We start from the raw sequence: 22,781 nt of genomic DNA on the forward strand, positions 1-22,781 counted from the left end.
ACTTATCCAATTACATTAAAAAAAAGGTTATTTAAAATAATTGTAGAAAAGGTATCTTCTCTTTAATTTCGATATTCTTATATATAGAGAACAAAATTTGGGAAAATAATTTTTTGGTACAGTAATATAATAATACAAAGATTCTCATATCTATACTTTCTATTATCCGAATATCTTAATATACGGACGTTCCATTATCCGTATGTTTTCCGTACAACGTTTGGTAGCAATGTTTAAATATAATATACTTAATTATACTTAAATTATAAACACAATAACACAATTACAAACATAATAACAAATATAAATATAATAAATATAATAAATATAATAAATATAATAAATACTTTCGTGTATTCAACCGATCAAATGTAATCATATCAATTCTGAAGCAGAGAACGACAACATATCACAACAGCAAGTAATCGAAAACGTAGTTTTCACTATTCAACAAAAGAAATACAAAATAGTTAAAAATCTTGAAAGTGGTAAAAGTGCAACAAATTAGCAAGAATATATGATGTTGGGAAATCTGGAATCACAGATATTAAAAAACAGAAAGGCAATATTGAAAATTATATACAGAATATAGATTCGATGGTTTGAGGCGCAACAGAAATGTAATTCCTTACGCAGCTGCTTGTAAAACATTTATGTGACTTGCCTGCTAAAAAGATATAGGATCCTTAGATGTTGAAAGAAACTATTAATTTTTTTCATTTCTATTTGAATAAATAATGTTTAATGCAAAAGAAAGTAATTGTTTTATTATACGAAACTTCCACTATCCGGTCTCTTTGCGATTACAGGAGTCTATTGTATACCGATATATATAATTATTTTCTGCATATATAGTTGGTATTCATTTTACAATAATTACAAAAAATGATTGCTATTATATAGAAACCTGTTTATTTTATATATATATATATAAAATATGTATTAAAATATTAACATTTCTCTTGTTTACATAATGGATCAATTAATATCATTTTCAATATGTATTAATAGAAACTAGATATTTTATAAATCCTTCGAAATTGCAATGAACAATGTAATAATATTAGTGAAATAAATAAATTAATATTATTATTGGAAATTCAGTTATTATAATTTTGAACTTTTATACATTATTTTTGTATTTTATATATTTAAAAATTTCGCAAATAAAATGCACAAATGTGATATTAGTTTTATTAACATATATTTAGTTAATATATATATATATATAGTACATATATATATATATATATATATATATATGTACTTTAATACCGATACTATTACTTAATACCGATAATTGCAAAGTAGACGGACAGTAAATAAGCGATTATACATTAATATTATCACAAACGCACACACGGTCGTAAATAAATAGTCAAAATTCAATAATAATAATAATTTTATGTAAATATCTGGAAAAATGAATTTAAAATAATTATGATCACAATCATTATAATCATTAAAATTGAGACATAAACTTTCGATCAAACTATCACACATATTGTGCTATTATAATAATCAATTTCAAAAAAATGTAACACTAAAATATATTTGTTAGTAATATTCATCTATAAATTTATAATAAATGACGACATAAACATATCGAGGATATAATAATTTCCTTTCTAATTCTTATATTTAATTGCATAATATTTTATAAATATTTATTTGTTAATATATTCCAATTTGAAATTTGATTATTATTACTCAGTTAATACAAAATTTATAAAATTTTTTTTCTTTTTTTTTTTGCAATGGAAAATTAATATTTTCCCATATCATTTCTATTAATAAATGCGTCATTTTTTACAAGAACGTTATTAAGCATGCTACTATTTTTTCATATTTCATTTTATAATATTCATTATATTCTAAAGTTATTATTGTCATTTTATATCTAATTATATTTCTATCCATATCATATTTTAATTTGAATGAAATATCCAAATAGTTTAGCTTTCGAAAGCTAATACTCTGTTATTTTCCACATAATTATTAGTAAGGAAAAGCATATTTTCATTTAATGCTTTATTAACCTTTAATAATATTACATTCATTGATCTAGATTCGGTTACATTTTTGATACTTATCTATTGAATTTTAAAGATGTACGCTTTTGTTTATGTTCGCATCCGCAATAATAATATTGTAATGGTTTTAGTGGATGTAAACTAATAGTTGAAAATGCCTTTCGACAGATTTGCAACAAATATATATTTCTTAAAAATGAATGGACTGTATAAGTAGTTCTTGCGTCAATTAGAAAATTGGGTTTTTCATAAAATCGTAGCAAATAATTATATTCCAGGATCAGAGCACAGTGAAATGTTAGAATGAAACTAATGTAACTGTATCTGGCAGTCGGACTATGATGTGTTCACAATGAAATCTTCTTAACGAAACGTGCGTGCCTTCAGAAAAATCCTTTTTTAATTTAATTGAGTCAAAATTTTTCGGTAGAATACACCAATAACTAATAATATCGCTGCCGATTCGCAATTAATATCCATCAAATTCAAAGAAATTCCTCGCTTGCGCGGTGATCTGTATAAAAAGATTTTATGATAAACAGATCGGCGCATCTCTCTTATTAGATTCGCGGAACTAGAGCAATATTATTTGTTTTGTCTTTGAATCAGCCGTATTTGAAATATGCCATCGTTAGGATCGGTTCAGCTAGTCTGAGATATGTCAGAAATATACAATTATAAGTATTGACTAAATTCTCAAAGACAATCTTCTCACATCACATCGTTCTTGTTTAAACTCAACAGAGACTCGTGCGCGGTAAAAACAAAAAGAATTTTTATATGAAAAATTTTTCCGAATGTAATGTTTATAAATCTCGTGAATAAGACTCGCAAACAGTTTATATTTAGATAATTTCAGAATATTTTCATTTTCTTTATTCTATGCATTCTATTCAGTTATTTTATCACATGTTTTATCATTTCTAATTCTATATCTTTTTATTTTCATAATCATATTTTTTTTCGAAATTCTTTTAATTTGCATTTTTATATTATTGAAAAAAATAATACTCGATTCATTTTTATTTGTCTTTAAATCTATTAAGCGATTTTGAATCTCTCATTATATCCCAGTGTAATTTCTTAATTTTGTTATCTAATTTTCGTTTACGTTCTTTTAAAATTTGTAAATATGTTTTATGCATAATTTAAATATATTTAAATGCATATAATTAAAATATGATTTTATCAAATATCAAATACATAAATATTCACGATATCTTATGATGTAATAAATAAATTGTTTTATAGAAAAATTGCCGTTATTATTATTTCACCTCAATATTTTTGTCATTTTCAATAAATTTACATCTTATTGTTTCAATTTGTATCTATTTTTTTCTTTTTTTTTTTTTGCTGTTTCATTCTTTTACAGTGAGTTTCACTTTTATTTCTTAATTCTTTAAATAATTTATTGATTCATCATTAATATATTTCTTTTCTTTATCTATAGCTAATCAAATGGCTTTTAATTAAATTAATTAAACTTTTTTTTAAACGCCATATATATTTTTTAACGTTTTTACATACTTTCGATTATATGCTAATAATTGAATTTCAATACATCCATTAAAATCATTAATGGATATGTATTTTTTTTATTGCTTGAATTTATTTGTATCACATTATAATACATCAAAGTGCATTATATCGAGTAAAGTTCTTAAATTTATTTGATATTTTTATTCTTTTTTTGAATATCATAGTTTTCAATTTCTGTTTAACATTAATCTTTTTTAATTATTCTGCGCATAATAATCCGAATTCTTTTTTTCTAATTTTCTGTACTACTAGGAATGTATGCAATTATTTTTGATTGTGCATTTAATATGTTAACGTTTTGTTCATTCATATATTTATAAATTATAAATTATTTGATCTAATTTATATAAATAGTTATTGCAATTATTTCACTATTTTTTATTATTGCATTTATTATCACTAAACTTTATTTCAAAATGATCATCAATCATTTTTTTAACTGATAGTTAATTTTCGTATAATATTATACATATGTTATATATTTTACTGTAATAATGTAATAATAATTCTTCCTACATTGAATTTATTTAAATATTTAATACTACTTATATCTTCTAATGTGTGATCGTTTTAATACTTGTTGCACTATTTATAGAAAATAAAAAATTTTTTATTTTATTTGTCACGTGATTTATTCTTTTTGAATCATATTATTCATTTGACGATTATATACGAATTTGCATTAAAAAAAAATTCATTGTTATTATCTTTTTCTTTATTTATTTATCTTTTCTTTCTTTTGTTTTCAGATTTTATATTTTCTCTTTTACAAAAATAATTTTAGCTCGAATGAATTTTCTTTTCTTGGATTAGAACTAATTTGTAATTTCTATACTATATAAAAATATGGTAACTTGTTTCAGATAATTCAATTGATGATATTCGTTCTTTATTTTTTCTTTATTTTTTCTTTAATTTAGCATTGAAAAAAAATTTTAATTTTTGTTCGAGTTTGTTTTTAAAAATATTTATTAAATAATTATAAGATCATTGATAACTTCTTCAATTACTTCTAACTGATTATATAAGTCGATTATATTTTTTTATATTTCCGAGAGTTTTAGATTTTGAATATTTTTAAAGAAAATAACGAATCTTACTTTGATAGATTCTTAATGTAATTTTACAGTGCAATCTAAACCTCTTTTTCTTTATTGGCTATGAAAATATACACAATATCTTTCATCAAGAAACTGTGGTTTTAATTGTTATTTTTGATTAGGATTCATTCATTTTAATATCTCTAATCGATTTTGATTAATAAAATCCTATACTTTTTTTTATTTAATAACAATTCTATTTTATAATCTATGATTCGTAATGATTGGTTATTTCCATTTTCTTTAAAGTTTATAATTTTTTATATACTTCTTGAATTGTATACTATATAATAATATTATAATATACAAGAAATTGAATTTTAATTAAACATTTTACCGAGTTCTATGGTAATCTCTTGAAAATTAAAGTTTTTTTTAGATTCTCTTTTAATATCTTTATTTTTTGTTTTTATGCGTACATGTGTAGATCGACGAATGGTATTTACGAAAGCAAATAGAATAACAAAGATAGTTCTTTCACATTAATTTTTTTTTCATAATATCGGATGATATTGTCAATACATTTAATTCTTACTTTTAAATACATTAAAATGTGACCAATTAATATAAATAAATATTTGATATTTAAAAAAATTTTTAAATTATTATATTATAATCTATCTTGTAATTTTCCTATCATTTTTGATGATGAAATTTCATATACAGAAATAAACAATGCTCTTTGTGCGCAATTTTAGTATAAATAAATAGCAATATAATAATAATACAATAGTCAATAATAATATTTTGAGAATATACTATGAATATTAATAACAATAACAAAAATATTAATTATTATATCTTTATAAAATTTGATTTGCTCATTTTTCTTTTTAGAAAATAAACACTATTCTATTTGTTTTTGATTTCATTTTCAACAATCAACATGTTCTTCAAATTGCAAGGTATGCTTGATGATTTTACAGCAAAATTTATAATATATATAAAATTTTGTAATTTTGTAATATTATTTAATAAAGGTACCTCAAATAATAACACTCAATATTTTTAATATTTTCTATTATCTATGACTATAAAGAATTATATGTAATATTATATATATTAAGCAAATTGCATATAAAATTAAGTAAATTATAAATATAATAGGAATATTATTAATATACTCATATTAATTTTTATCAACGATTATTATTAAATGTTCTATTAATTTAAATAACAATTCAACATATTTTAAGACTTATAAACATCATTTGACAAATTTTCATTTATATTATATTGGCATAAAATTGACAAAAGATGAAATTAATATTTTTAGATATTTTTAAGAATCACAAAATAATTTTAAAAAACATAAAATTAAATATCTTTTAAAATTAATAAATTTAATAAATCAATTAGATGTAACATAAAATTTTAGTATTCCCGAATTTAAATTCTTTGATCCTTTGAATCGTGATTATATTTAACGATATCGGTTCTTTATCGATCAATGATTGATATAGAAACAGAATTTACTTAATTTTTTATATAAATACTTTAATATAATCTTCTATTCGATTAATAATCTTAATAAGTAATCTTAATCTTAATACAATAAACTATTGCCATTTTTGCATCAATATTTAAAAAAAACATTTAATATTTTAATACGAAAAAGTGAAATTTTAATATCTGTTTCAATTGATGATGAATTTTTTATAAAAAAATTGCTACAAAAATATTTTGAAAAAAATTATAAAATCTTTTAATGGAAATGAATATTATAAAACACGATGTATTCTTTATGTAAAATATTTTCGAAAAATTTAGTATAATATAATACATATAAAAATGAACAATTGAATGTACAAATATTGATATTTATATTATATTACATTATTCTGATATTTTTAAGTTATATTCGAATACGCAAAATTATGTATACGTTATATATACGTTAAAAATTATGTTTAGGATTACCTATTTTTTCATTGTATGTATCATTTTCTGATTGTATAAAGATTTACACAATCTTTACACAATCAAATAAATTAGAAAGTTTTTTTATATATTTATTTTCTGAAAGAAAAGTTTCATTATAGAAAGAAAATTTATAGATTTCTTTTTTTGTGTCATTCAAATATTTAAAATTTTTCTCCTATTATTATCTATAAGTTATTGATAAAAATAATATTGATGTTATTTTATTTTCTTTTTTTTATCTATTAAAGACACATTCATTGTGAGATCCTTTCACATGAACTTAATCAAGCATATACTTATCAAATTCTATTAGACTCAATAGTGGAATTTTTATTAGTACTTTATAATTTATATTTTTATTTAAAATCATTCAACATATCAGAACCATTATCAAATAAGAAATTATAGAATGTTTAATATGGACTTTTCTCAATTTAACAAAAATTATTTTTAAATAAATAATCATTGTACTAATTTGTGAGGTAAATCGTGAGGTAAAACTATACTTATTTACATATATAAAGGAAAATTAATATAAAAATATGTATATAATACTAGAATTTTATAGGTACAAATAACAGCACATTTACTTCGACAATTGGAAATTTGTTATTTAAATTAATATTAATTCTATTAGAGATGAGATAAGATCCATTTATAAATATTAAACTTGAATTTAGTATGATTTACTTCTGCCAAAGTAATTTTATATTCCTCTCTTTTTATTAATTTTCATAATTTTGATATATATAAAAATAACCATTTTGAGTGTTTTCTTCACACATAATGAGTGAATAGCTTTAATTTTTTAATCATTTATCAAATACTTTTGATATTATATTATTGAGTTCTATTTATATTAGTTTATGTTAATAAATTATTTGTCGTTGACTTTACATTGGTTTATGCAGATGATTTATAAAATTAATTATAAGATCTATTTTCTGATATAATATAATCTAAAAACTATTTAGAAAATAGTTTCTTACGGGCAAAAGTTTCTTACATCAATAGCAACATTGAAGAAAATTTTATATCTTAAAAAAAAATATCAATCTGTAAATTAACATTCATTAAAAAAAGTCATTTCGTAGTATTCTAAAAAGGAATTATTTTGTAAATAAGTATTCTATTTAAAAAAGATGATATTCTCTATATAAATACTTTAAATAAAATGAATGAGAGAAAAATATATTTATAACCTATGGTTTCTTTGAAATTTTTCTTTTTGTAATGAATACTATATGAGATAAAAAAAAATTTGAAAATCATAAATCAATTCTGCAATTATTTCTTTAATCTTTTATCGATTTAGAACCATCTGAAGATAAGAAATTATTTTTCAAAGCTGTGACAAATAATTTTTAAACATTATTTGCATGATGCAGTTATGATAATTTATAATTGCACTAATAAATGTATAATAATAATAATAATAAATAATAATATATACAACATATATATGATAAATATATATGTTTATAAAAATATAAGACATTTTGAAGATTGGATATAAAAATGAAGATAATTCATATATATCTAAGATTTAATTTAGTTGTAAGCATTTTAAGTTTACATTATATAAAATAAAATAGTTGAAGAACGAAAACTTTCAACTAGATGCAGTAGTAATGTCTTTCATATATATATGGCAATATCACTTACATAGAACTTCTTAACAAAAAGTAAATATATATAATATAAATAACTCTTTTAAATGTATATAGAAATGAATATTTCTAAGTTTTAGTAAAATGTAATATACAATGATCATAATATACAATGATCATAAATATTATTATGAAATATATTTATCATTAAAAAAAATTTTATAATTTTTAATTATGCAATTTTACATAATTTGTTATTTAACTTATTTAAGATTTATTTCCAAAAAATATTCAGAATTCAGTACGATGATTATATAACTTCGTTTACTGAGTAAACAAAAATGTGATACGTTACTATTGCGCATCTTTTATTTTATCAGTATTCTATCTAACACAAAATTAAAATTAAGATTTCTAAAACCTTATGAAACATTTATAATTCATTAATTAAATTATTCTGGATCACCAATTTCGCCGTAACAGCGATTTTTCTGTCGAGAAGTTATAGTTTTTCAATTCAACATTTTTCATCCAAATTGAATTTTCATGGAAAAATTTAATCATTATCAATGCGAATTTGTTGTGTTGGATTAACTAACGTCTCTCTGATCATTTTCTATCGCCAATTCGCCGTAACAGCGATTTTCTTATCGAAAAGTTTTAATCAAAATCAATTTTTCATGTCAGAATTTGACATAATTTGCTAAATTTTTTGTTGGATGTCTTTGTTTTCGAATCCGAAATCGCTGTAACAACGGTTTTTGCGACGAAAAACTACAATTTTGATGAAAACCGAATTTTTGTATCGGAATTCAACGTATCTATGAGAAATCGTTACTCTCAATGATATCAAAGCAAAATACGTCTTCAAATTTCTTGTGCGAAAGCTGCGTGATTTACCGAAATTAATTTTTCGTTCCATAATTTGCTGTAACTAGGCGTTTTTGTATTGGATAAAATTTCTTGGGTCATTTTCGATGAACAATTCTCCGTATTAACGGTTTTTGTGTCGAAACTTTGCAAATCCAATCAAAATCAATATCCGAAATCACTATAGCAGCGATTTTTACGTCGAAAATCTTCAATTTTGTTGAAAACCGAATTTTCATGTTGGAATTCAACATATCTGTGAAAAATCATCATTCTCAATTTTCATGTACGTAAGCTGCGTGACTTACCGCAATCAATTCTTCGTTTATAATTTGTTGTAACTGGGCGTTTTGTGTTGGATAACGTTTCTTGGATCATTTTCAATGGATAATTCTCCATAATATCGCTTTTCGTAACGAAATTTACAATTTCAATCAAAATCAATATTTCCAGACAGAATTTGACATAGTTTGGCTCGTTTTTGTACCATATCGTATTTCTGCTTACTTCGAATCGAAAATCGTTGTAGCAGCATTTTTTACGCCGAAAAGCTATAATTTTGATGAAAACCGAATTTTCGTGTCGGAATTTAACGTATCTATGAGAAATCGTTACTATCAACGAAATCAAAGCGGAATAAGCCAAGCCAACAGAAAAACACAGACGCCCACACCCACACACACACACACACACACACACACACACGCGCGTATCTAAAAAAGAATATATACAAACCGAAACGCAATTTTATTGATTATTACACGTCAAGGTGTTTATAATGAAAGCGTATGAAGAAGAGGAAATTTTAAAATCTTTAGATTTGGGCACTATTCAACCGACTATAAAATATATATAAGAAGTAAATATAAGAGTAAATATATATGTAAGAAGTATATATAAGAATTTTCTTGGCTCATTCAAGCAGTAAATATTGCACATTACATTCAATTTTAGCTGATTACTTTTCTACAAGCGGTTTATACGCTACGGTCGAATAAAAAAGTAGAAATTTTAGAATATCTTGAATATTTGAAACAACATTGAAACGACTGTATCTCCGAAGATAACAGAGATACATATTGTTTCCTCCGCTCATTGCAAGCAGGAAACATTGCTCTTTATGTTCGATTGTAGCTGGTTACTGTACGACAAGTATTATATGCTATGATATATTTTTATGTTTTTTACGTTTCATTGCATTTCATGCATTTTCCAAATAAGATACAAAATTGTCAGAAGAATTTAGTTCCGAATATTAATTCAGATCAAAATGATTTAAGCGTATCAAAAGAACATTAACGTAACATGTAACAGGATGAACAAGATAAAATAATAAGCATTGGTAAGAAGATTAGATTTTAATTTCGTATTTTTTTAGATTTTAGATTTTTGTATTAAGATCTAGACTAAAATATTTAAAAATTTTATGATTGAGTAATGTTGAATGATGTGAAACTTAACTTTATTTTTTAATGTAAATGATATGGGTGATTTTTTTAAAATGATCTATGTATGGTATAAGAATAAAAAATTGAAATTAATATAAAAATTTATATACTTTATTGTATATTTTATTTATTTTATATAATTTTTATATTAATATTAAATTATATTAATATTTATATAAAATTTTTAATTTATTTTTCGGCATCTTTTTTAATTTAACATTTATCTTCTATTATGTACAAGAATTCTCTTTATTCTTTTTCTGTTATACTTTGTAATTTAGATATACTTTACATTAACTTCTGTTTCATAATATATTTTTTCAAATTTTCAATTTTTACTTTAAATGTTTAATTTTACAAATGGATAATTTTTATAATAAATTAAATTAAATAATTTATTTTTATTATATTTTCAATTGACATATGTTTGTAAGATTATGATGTATTTATAATTAAATAATGAATATTTATAATATATATATTCGATTTTCGCGCGTAAAATTAAAATGAATAAAAATAAATTGAAGTAAACCACATCGCTTCAACTAATCAAAAAGGCCCAGTAACGAAACGAGTCAGTGCGCATCATAATGCGCATGGCAGTAGTTCATAGTTGAAAATCGTGGTAACGGCTGGTCACGTTTTGTTCTGAAGTGCGAAATACTTAAAATTCTTACCGATAGGATATGATATTATAATTATTATTTATATTTAACAATAAGTTTTAATAAGTTTTGTATAATATGCATTTGTTTAATCATTATTATAGCAGAATTGAAGATTTTTGATGAAGATGACGAAGGATAAAGATCAATTATCATTTCATTGGAACTTCGAAGACAAGATGGCTTGAAAAATGTAAGTGAAGATGTAATCCATTTTTCACAAATATGATGAGATTTATTTTAAAGAAATATAATTATAAATTTCTTTTTATTGACATAAAATTGTTAGATTACAATCAATATAATATTTCACGTATCTTCGTATATATATATTTTACGTATATGTATATTTTGTGTATACATATATAAATTTTACGTATATATATATTTTATATATATATATATTTTACGTGTACATATATATTTTAAATATATATATATGTTTTCATGTATGTATTTTTTCCGATACTATTGCTATAATATTATTTATAATATTATTATATTAATTAATATAATATTATTTGTTTCTTTTGATTTTATGATCAGTTTCAAAACTGAAAACATTTTTATAATTCAATCTTTCAGAAAATTGGTGGTTCGTTATTGTATTATATTCTGTATGTTCAATTTGTCGAATTGTTGTTGAGCATATTCTCTTTCTGTTTTGAAATTCGATACATCGAATTAGTTACGCTAAATTTCATTCTACTGTTGACATTCGTGACGATTAGAATTTCTTCAAGTGTGCTTTATCTATTTGGTAATATTTATTTAATATTTATTTTCTTTTACTTTTTATACTATTGTTTTATAAATACATGTTTATTCAATTATTTATGGAATATTATTGATAATTCTCTGATGAATTTATTTTTTTTTATTTGTTTATTTGATTAGTTTATTTGATCAGTATATTAATTTGTATTATGAATTTTTATGAAAATAGAACTAGATTATTTCAATACAATTAGCTTAATTTTTGCATACATATTATTCTTTCATTGCACATATATGTATATATGTATATATGTATATATATATGTATATATATATATATATATATATATGTATATTTGTATATTTGTGTATATATTTATTTTAAAGATTCAATTTTTATGCATAATAATTGATTGTTGAGATTATTTTAGGTTGGAAAAAATTTTCAATATGGATGTCATGATATATTTTACATAAAGAAAAAAAAAATATAAATAATATAAATAAATAAATATTTTTATTGTAAAAAATGGTAAGCACTTCTGCATTTTTTTTATTAAATTATTAATTATTAAGTTACATAATATATAGATATCATTTTTTATATAATTCATAATTTGATTACTTACATTAATAATTGAAAATTTGAAGATAATAGGAAAGATTTTGAAATGATCTATAATTTGTTATTTTTCTTGTAAATTTTCTTGTAAACTTGTAAACATTTTCAAATATTTCTATAATATGACATAAATATTATATTATATGACATATTATATGGCAAATAAATAAAATATTATTACAGAATATAACATTATATTTTATACATACATATATTATATAGAATATAACATTTTATTATATTCGTGGTGTGAAAAATAGAATCAGTCTTTCTCTTAAGATAATAGATAATTAGAATAAATAATTATTGATCATGCAAAGAAAATTTCAATAAAAAAAATCAATCTAAATTTCAATCTTTTGTATTCAATGTTTTTGAATAGAATTTCAATGTTTATTATTATTAGAATTATTAGAAAAATTCAATTCTTTATTTTCTTATTGAAGTTTAAGTTTCTTATTGAATATAATTTCATTTTTTATTATTCCAAAACTTCAATAAATACTATTTTTAAGAAAAAAATTATTTTACATTTTATAACAGCTTTCAAGAGACAGCTTCTCCTGCATTTTATTCTTAAAAGATGTTTGTATTCAATGAGCAATGTGGTCAGTAGAGTCAATGTTTGTCTCATAATAGTATTTTTGTTTTTTAGTGCATAATAAGTTAGTTCTAAATAAATTTAATTATGATAATTATATGCAAAATTAGAGTCAATGCTTATTTATCAATTACTTAACATAAATGCACATGTTAATAGTTTCTTATTTTTATTTTTTTATTTTAAATATCTTTTTTTCTTTTTCTTGATATAAGAGAAAATCAATGTTTTTTTCAAGAAATCATCTACTATGCAAGAAGCTAGTTATCTTTTTATCTATAAAAGTTTTCACTCTATTGTTATCCTATTGAAAAATACATTGTATATATTATAAAATTCCAACTTTTAAATATTTTCAAATTTAATTTTTTTATTTAAAGATTTTATTATTATTTTTATTATCACTTTATCTTATTATTAAGATAATAAGATAATTGTCATATTATTATCTTATTAAACTGCTGATATTTACATAAGTGCATATTTTTTATAAAAAATAGATAAACCATTTAGACAGAAATTTGTCATGATTAAATAATTCCAAAAATATTTTTATGTTGCATATTTTGCATATTTTACATATTTTTGCATATTTTCTTTATATTGTACGTATTTATATATACATATTTTTGTATATATTTATTTGTGTATATATGTTATTTCATTCGGTAAAATAAAATTTATTTTATTAATCTTACGACGAATTAATTTATTTAATTAATTTTCTTCCAAAGATAAATAAAAGAAAGTTTACACATCGATGTTCTTATCGATTCAATTTTAGATGATATAAAAGGAAAAGAATGAGGAATAGAAAGAGGATGTTAGAGCACGGATGAGTCGAAGAAGAGTCTGACCACATATAGAAGAAAAGATATTGGCTATATGCGTGAATACAGTGTGTCTTGTTTGAGACAAGGCAAACAATCAACGATGACAAACAATCATAAAGGGAATAAGAATTCAATTTTCTTCAGACTTCAGCGTGAGTATCAGATATGCATTCACAATCACATTTGCATATATAATACAATATTTATATAATCTATTATAAAATATAACTTATGATCATTCTTTCTTAATTTAATTTAATTATGATTTTAATTTTTATATAGTTTTTATATTTACACGAAGTACATAATAGACGTGATATATGAAAATCCTTTTTCATATTTTAGAAATTCAAAACCTTAATTATTTTCGTATTTTTAGATTTTTTTTTCTTTATTTTAGATTTTAATTTCGTATTTTTTAGATTTTAGATTTTTGTATTAAGATCTAGACTAAAATATTTAAAAATTTTATGATTGAGTAATGTTGAATGATGTGAAACTTAACTTTATTTTTTAATGTAAATGATATGGGTGATTTTTTTAAAATGATCTATGTATGGTATAAGAATAAAAACTTGAAATTAATATAAAAATTTATATACTTTATTGTATATTTTATTTATTTTATATAATTTTTATATTAATATTAAATTATATTAATATTTATATAAAATTTTTTAATTTATTTTTCGGCATCTTTTCTAATTTAACATTTATCTTCTATTATGTACAAGAATTCTCTTTATTCTTTTTCCGTTATACTTTGTAATTTAGATATACTTTACATTAACTTCTGTTTCATAATATATTTTTTTCAAATTTTCAATTTTTACTTTAAATGTTTAATTTTACAAATGGATAATTTTTATAATAAATTAAATTAAATAATTTATTTTTATTATATTTTCAATTGACATATGTTTGTAAGATTATGATGTATTTATAATTAAATAATGAATATTTATAATATATATATTCGATTTTCGCGCGTAAAATTAAAATGAATAAAAATAAATTGAAGTAAACCACATCGCTTCAACTAATCAAAAAGGCCCAGTAACGAAACGAGTCAGTGCGCATCATAGTGCGCATCATAATGCGCATGGCAGTAGTTCATAGTTGAAAATCGTGGTGCCGGCTGGTCACGTTTTGTTCTGAAGTGCGAAATACTTAAAATTCTTACCGATAGGATATGATATTATAATTATTATTTATATTTAACAATAAGTTTTAATAAGTTTTGTATAATATGCATTTGTTTAATCATTATTATAGCAGAATTGAAGATTTTTGATGAAGATGACGAAGGATAAAGATCAATTATCATTTCATTGGAACTTCGAAGACAAGATGGCTTGAAAAATGTAAGTGAAGATGTAATCCATTTTTCACAAATATGATGAGATTTATTTTAAAGAAATATAATTATAAATTTCTTTTTATTGACATAAAATTGTTAGATTACAATCAATATAATATTTCACGTATCTTCGTATATATATATTTTACGTATATGTATATTTTGTGTATACATATATAAATTTTACGTATATATATATTTTATATATATATATATTTTACGTGTACATATATATTTTAAATATATATATATGTTTTCATGTATGTATTTTTTCCGATACTATTGCTATAATATTATTTATAATATTATTATATTAATTAATATAATATTATTTGTTTCTTTTGATTTTATGATCAGTTTCAAAACTGAAAACATTTTTATAATTCAATCTTTCAGAAAATTGGTGGTTCGTTATTGTATTATATTCTGTATGTTCAATTTGTCGAATTGTTGTTGAGCATATTCTCTTTCTGTTTTGAAATTCGATACATCGAATTAGTTACGCTAAATTTCATTCTACTGTTGACATTCGTGACGATTAGAATTTCTTCAAGTGTGCTTTATCTATTTGGTAATATTTATTTAATATTTATTTTCTTTTACTTTTTATACTATTGTTTTATAAATACATGTTTATTCAATTATTTATGGAATATTATTGATAATTCTCTGATGAATTTATTTTTTTTTTTATTTGTTTATTTGATTAGTTTATTTGATCAGTATATTAATTTGTATTATGAATTTTTATGAAAATAGAACTAGATTATTTCAATACAATTAGCTTAATTTTTTGCATACATATTATTCTTTCATTGCACATATATGTATATATCTATATATATGTATATATGTATATATATATATGTATATATTTGTATATTTGTGTATATATTTATTTTAAAGATTCAATTTTTATGCATAATAATTGATTGTTGAGATTTTATTTTATTTTATTTTATTTTATTTTATTTTAGGTTGGAAAAAATTTTCAATATGGATGTCATGATATATTTTACATAAAGAAAAAAAAAATATAAATAAATATTTAAAATATAAATAATATAAATAAATAAATATTTTTATTGTAAAAAATGGTAAGCACTTCTGCATTTTTTTTATTAAATTATTAATTATTAAGTTACATAATATATAGATATCATTTTTATATAATTCATAATTTGATTACTTACATTAATAATTGAAAATTTGAAGATAATAGGAAAGATTTTGAAATGATCTATAATTTGTTATTTTTCTTGTAAATTTTCTTGTAAACTTGTAAACATTTTCAAATATTTCTATAATATGACATAAATATTATATTATATGACATATTATATGGCAAATAAATAAAATATTATTACAGAATATAACATTATATTTTATACATACATATATTATATAGAATATAACATTTTATTATATTCGGTGTGTGAAAAATAGAATCAGTCTTTCTCTTAAGATAATAGATAATTAGAATAAATAATTATTGATCATGCAAAGAAAATTTCAATAAAAAAAATCAATCTAAATTTCAATCTTTTGTATTCAATGTTTTTGAATAGAATTTCAATGTTTATTATTATTAGAATTATTAGAAAAATTCAATTCTTTATTTTCTTATTGAAGTTTAAGTTTCTTATTGAATATAATTTCATTTTTATTATTCCAAAACTTCAATAAATACTATTTTTAAGAAAAAAATTATTTTACATTTTATAACAGCTTTCAAGAGACAGCTTCTCCTGCATTTTATTCTTAAAAGATGTTTGTATTCAATGAGCAATGTGGTCAGTAGAGTCAATGTTTGTCTCATAATAGTATTTTTGTTTTTTAGTGCATAATAAGTTAGTTCTAAATAAATTTAATTATGATAATTATATGCAAAATTAGAGTCAATGCTTATTTATCAATTACTTAACATAAATGCACATGTTAATAGTTTCTTATTTTTATTTTTTTATTTTAAATATCTTTTTTTCTTTTTTCTTGATATAAGAGAAAATCAATGTTTTTTTCAAGAAATCATCTACTATGCAAGAAGCTAGTTATCTTTTTATCTATAAAAGTTTTCACTCTATTGTTATCCTATTGAAAAATACATTGTATATATTATAAAATTCCAACTTTTAAATATTTTCAAATTTAATTTTTTTTTATTTAAAGATTTTATTATTATTTTTATTATCACTTTATCTTATTATTAAGATAATAAGATAATTGTCATATTATTATCTTATTAAACTGCTGATATTTACATAAGTGCATATTTTTTATAAAAAATAGATAAACCATTTAGACAGAAATTTGTCATGATTAAATAATTCCAAAAATATTTTTTATGTTGCATATTTTGCATATTTTACATATTTTTGCATATTTTCTTTATATTGTACGTATTTATATATATATATTTTTTGTATATATTTCTTTGTGTGTATATATATATATTGCATATTTTGATAAAATTTGTGTAAATATCTGGAATTTAGAATTTATTATTAGAATTTATTTAATATTATTTTTTATTATTATATTCATATATATATATATTCTAACGTTCTGTTTTGTGTTAAAAATTTTTTCAGTTCTCATCGAGTAAATCCCATGAACCATAATGTCATTGATGGCAGATTCTACGCATCTAATGGTGAGTCGCATGTATTTTTGTTATTCCGATCATTCAATCATGTAGGATGAGAGATCCAAATCGATATGAATGTTATATATGTAGAATTTTGCACAAATACAGTGATCATGGGTATTTATTATACCCATGAGTAGTAACAGTTTCTTTTTATTATTAGCTCAGGTTAGGTCTTTTTATGTATTTTCGAATATTAATAATTTTTCAAATTGTTTGATATTAAATTATTGTTATCTTTAATTAAACATTAAGATTATTAAGAATAATCTGAATTAAATGTCAAATATTTAAATAATATGCATTTATATTATAAATTAGACGATTTAGATATATATTATAAATGCAACGATATTTTGAATATTTTTAAAATATTTTATCTTTTTTTTCATTAAACATTATAGTTGTTAATTTTCAAAATGGTATATGTAATAATTGTTTCTTTTGATTTGTTGAAAATACATAAGATATTATATATAAAGAAATACTTCGCGACAGACAAATTTTGATATCGAAGCTATAAGTTTTGAATATTTATTTCTTTTTTAAAAATTTATTTTGATAGAAAAATCATCTGAAAATATTTTCGTTATTATTTATTTTTGAGTTAATTCATTAATTTTTTAATGTTATTTTAATCATTTTTTAGAAAAATTCCTTTTTACTTAGTTTATTTTGTTAAACATAAAGTAAAATTTCAATTATTAATAGTTTAAAGTAGAATTTCATTAATATTTTGATGCAATGAAATTAATACAAAAGTTCATTAGCTCGTTAAATATAAAATATTTATACTAATTTATTTTTTTAGCTTAGGATTTTCAGATAAGCCTTTCCGTATTCATTGCTAGTATCTCACTCACGTGGCTAGGTGCCATTTGAGTGAGAGAAAGTCGATGAGCATAATGATCCTAATCGATAAGTTTATTAAAATTTTTTAATGATTGATGATGCGTTATCATCAAGTGTATCGTGCACAACATATTTTTCACATTCTGTATGCGTTAGGCTGTGGAATTCGTTTTCACTATTAATAATAATTACTTCAAATTATAATAATTATATTTTATTTTATATTATCTGTCTGAATAACATGTTTTTTTAGAAAAGTATTTTTTTTCGATTAAAATATTTTACGCAATGATCGCTAGGTATCATCAGTTGATTTCAGAAAAATGGTACGTAAAATTAGTATTCGAGTAATATGCCAAATCCAGATATCGGAGATGTTTCGAAACATTTTCTTAGTATAGGCTTTTGTACCCGGATATTTATTTTTTAAATATAGGATTAGGATAGGTAATATATATCTGCACTAAAGTACGGATCGTTAAGGAAAAGACGGTCCAAAATATGGAGATAGAAAAATTAAAAAATTTGTTAAATATGTAAAATAAGAGGAAATGATCATCGTTCAATTAACTAATCCAGCATGATGTTTTCTTTTTTGATAATATATTTTACTAAGAGCGAATTTGTGAGCATTTTTATATTGTCTAATGTGCATATGAAAGAATAAAAACGCTTAATATTCATTGAAAACATATACGATAAAAATCTGTAAAAAGTGATCGTTCAAACGAAAAAATAGTTAAAATTAAAATTTGTATGTTGAATTATTCACCGTCAAACGATTGACGTGGAAATAACTTTTACGGCATTTTAATGTAAAATGCTGTAGAACTATTTTTATTTTAGACTAATTTTGTCGAAATTTATAAATATTCGACTAAATAATTACGGTTATATGATCATAATATGAAACAAAAAAAAAAAAAAAATGTAAAAAAAATTCTTGATTATCTAGTATTGTTACTGCTTGCATTCGTAATATACATAAGTTTTATCTATACATATCGATAGAAATAAAATCCTATATTTTTGAGAATAAAATATTGTTTATACGAATCTCGTGGAATAGAAATTCTCATAAGATTTTTTATAATTTATAATTTTTTTATAATATAATTTTTATAATTTTTTCTAATTATAAAATAATTTTGATTTTATTTCTAAATTGCTTATGTTCTAAATTGTTCTAAAAATGATTAAAATCGATTTATTCGATGATATTTACCGAATTTTAAATTTTATCATTAATTTCCTTACAGAATTTTATTTCTGTATTATAAGAAAGAAGACGCAATATAAGGAAATTGAAAAACATATAGGCCAAACCATTTCATTGCAAAAGTGAATAAAAAAAAGTTTTTTCGTTTAAATATGCAAAAACATGTATTTAAATTTCATTCTCAATTTACAAACCATTTAATGATCCACTAAAAATACTTGCAACATCCAAGCAAGGATTTTCAGGAGCGCGAAAAATTGTCTTCGCTTAATTTAGCAGTCAAATCCGATATATCTGGGTGCATCGTGTATCATCGTTAACATCATTTTAACTTTCCTCTATCTTTTATCTCCTCTCCCTAGCAGACCATGTATGCACCTACTGATAAGGTATTCTGATGGATGATTCGATGCGATTCAGGTCAACTTTTTATAAGACAGAAGAAGCTAGACATTGGACCGGTAATGGTCCCTCTTTATATACCTTGTATACGCAAGTTGGAAGAGCGAGTCTTGCTTAACGACGCGATTCAGCGATGCGAAAGGAGGCAGAAGCGTGCAACAACCGCCTTATTGTTCGATGTGCATCTACAAATACCCGATAGCCACGCGCGCGCCGCTCTCATTAAAGTCACGTGACCGCTTGTCACATCTTATTAAGTGGCAGGAAATTTCATTTTGAGATCCGATACTAGCGCGGCTCTAGTTAAATGCGATGTATCGCTTCATCAGTCGCGTTATAGACCGCAACAAGAGTCGGGTAGTGGTGCATGCCTCTGCAACTGGCATCATCGACAAATCATTGAGGGTGAAGTGACGTCCAGAATAAAAATTGTCGTAGCCAACTAGGTAGAGTTGTCAGTGATCGAATGGACACTTCTGATAGGCCTTTTCTCGATAAAACGACCTGTTCGTTCGGTGATGTTTCAGTGCCACATGAAAAAGCAATGTAAATCAGCCAATTTGAATATTGCTCTATTGGATGTGAAAATTTATAATGATTAGGAACGATTCGATTTGTTTATAGTCATAAGAATAGTAGTACTTTAATACTATTCTTGAAATTTGAGAAACAAGAATTCTTAAAAGTCAAAGGGAAATTTTTAGATTCAATGTTTAATTATTGTATTACGTATAAATATACTCGATTCTTCAATGACTCTCTTGCATAAACGATGCAATATATTTGATATAAAGCTAAAGAATATTCAACTTGATTAAATCTGCATGATAATTATATAGTTATTTATCCATATATCTTATCAATTTATATGTCATTTATACATAAAAGTTGGATATTCTATAATTGATACGTTATAAAATAATAAATGATATTGCGAATTTTAGTAATTACACGAAATATGAAATTTCAATAAAATCATGAATTGTTCGTATCTCAATTTGTATATTTTAATGAAATAAATTGACAAATGAAAGATTTCGCGAATAATGTGTCAATTAACATATAGATTCTATTACAAGATATTTTTTCATTGTTATGCTGATAGTAATTATTCATCATTTATAAATAAATATTGTCATCAATTCTTTCACAAGTAATTGCTCTTCTATTCTCTATCTCAAATTAATCAAAGCAGTAATAATTTTGAATCACTGTATCTTCAAAGATAGTAGCGATACCTATAATTTTTGGAAAGTCATTGGAAGCGCAGAATCTTACTCTTTAAATTGCATTTTCATTTGGCACGATCCATCTTCGGGTTTCAGTCATCATCATTCAAACGAAAAGGCAATTTTCAAATTTTTATTTTAAAAATTCGGAAAACTTTGAACCATATCTTCAAAGATAATAGCGCTAAAAGTAATCTCTAATTTTTGAGATTAGATCGTTGGAAACGCAGAACCTTGTTTTTTAAGATTCCAATATCTTACATTACTAAAATCAAGAAATTTTATATATATATATATATATATGTAAGAAATTAATCTTCACATTATATTTATATTATGAAATCAATGAAGCACTATTTATTATTTGTGTTCTGTTGCATAGAAATTATTGTCGAAATGTACTTGCTTTCTATCTGTTTATCGAGTTTCTTTCTCTTCTATAAAATGAAAAATGAATCTAGATGTCATGGAGTAACTTATTCCCGAGATAAAGCTACGTTACAGATCTATCTCTCTCGTGATAAAATTACGATACTTTCCTTATCTGGTAATTATTCAACAACTGCGAAGTGAAATAACTTAGAGATAAAAAGGAAAAACAGAAGGTAGATAAAATGATGGTTCAGGCATAAAAACCCAAGACAAACCTGCTAGATACGAGCAGATTTCCTTAAGATGGAAACAATAGCAACAATAGGAAAGTACAATGAAGTTAAACGTGCCGTTCTGAAATCTCTTAAGGCTGTAATTTTTATTTAACGGCATTCCTTTTCTATCTCTTTTTCTCTTTTCTCTGTTAAAAACTTATTCGTTATCGCGTGAAATCGTAACGGGAACATTAAGGGAATTGTTTCATCCCCAACCTCATTTCATTGATTCCTGCAAAACACTGACAAAGGTTTCTTGGCGTATTTCGGAATATTTGAAAAATTTTAAAACTCGATTAGTTCGTTCATGAGATTGAAACACTGAAATTAACAAAATTATTTTGCATAGCAATTTTGAATAATAATTATTGATTTATAGGTATATAGATTAATAGTTTTTATTTTAAAGTAATAAAATTGCTTTAAAAATTTTACAATTTTAAATAATTTTAAATACGAAT

The 22,781-nt window shown here is 22.1% G+C and overlaps 1 long non-coding RNA gene across 3 annotated transcripts; it reads left to right on the forward strand.

The window, feature by feature from the left end:
• The first annotated feature begins 10,853 nt into the window (after nucleotides 1-10,853).
• On the forward strand, nucleotides 10,854-18,330 carry LOC133667352 (uncharacterized). 3 transcript variants are annotated; one of them, XR_009832763.1, is made up of 4 exons: nucleotides 10,854-11,384; nucleotides 13,916-14,116; nucleotides 15,240-15,328; nucleotides 17,916-18,330. It is a non-coding gene; the product is annotated as an uncharacterized LOC133667352 (long non-coding RNA). The 3 variants fall into 3 exon arrangements; XR_009832764.1 differs by lacking the exon at nucleotides 17,916-18,330 and adding an exon at nucleotides 15,721-15,973; XR_009832765.1 differs by lacking the exon at nucleotides 10,854-11,384 and adding an exon at nucleotides 12,393-12,440.
• The last annotated feature ends 4,451 nt before the right edge of the window (nucleotides 18,331-22,781 follow it).

This window comes from Apis cerana, linkage group LG15 (assembly GCF_029169275.1).
Source record: "Apis cerana isolate GH-2021 linkage group LG15, AcerK_1.0, whole genome shotgun sequence".
Taxonomy (NCBI): domain Eukaryota; kingdom Metazoa; phylum Arthropoda; class Insecta; order Hymenoptera; family Apidae; genus Apis; species Apis cerana.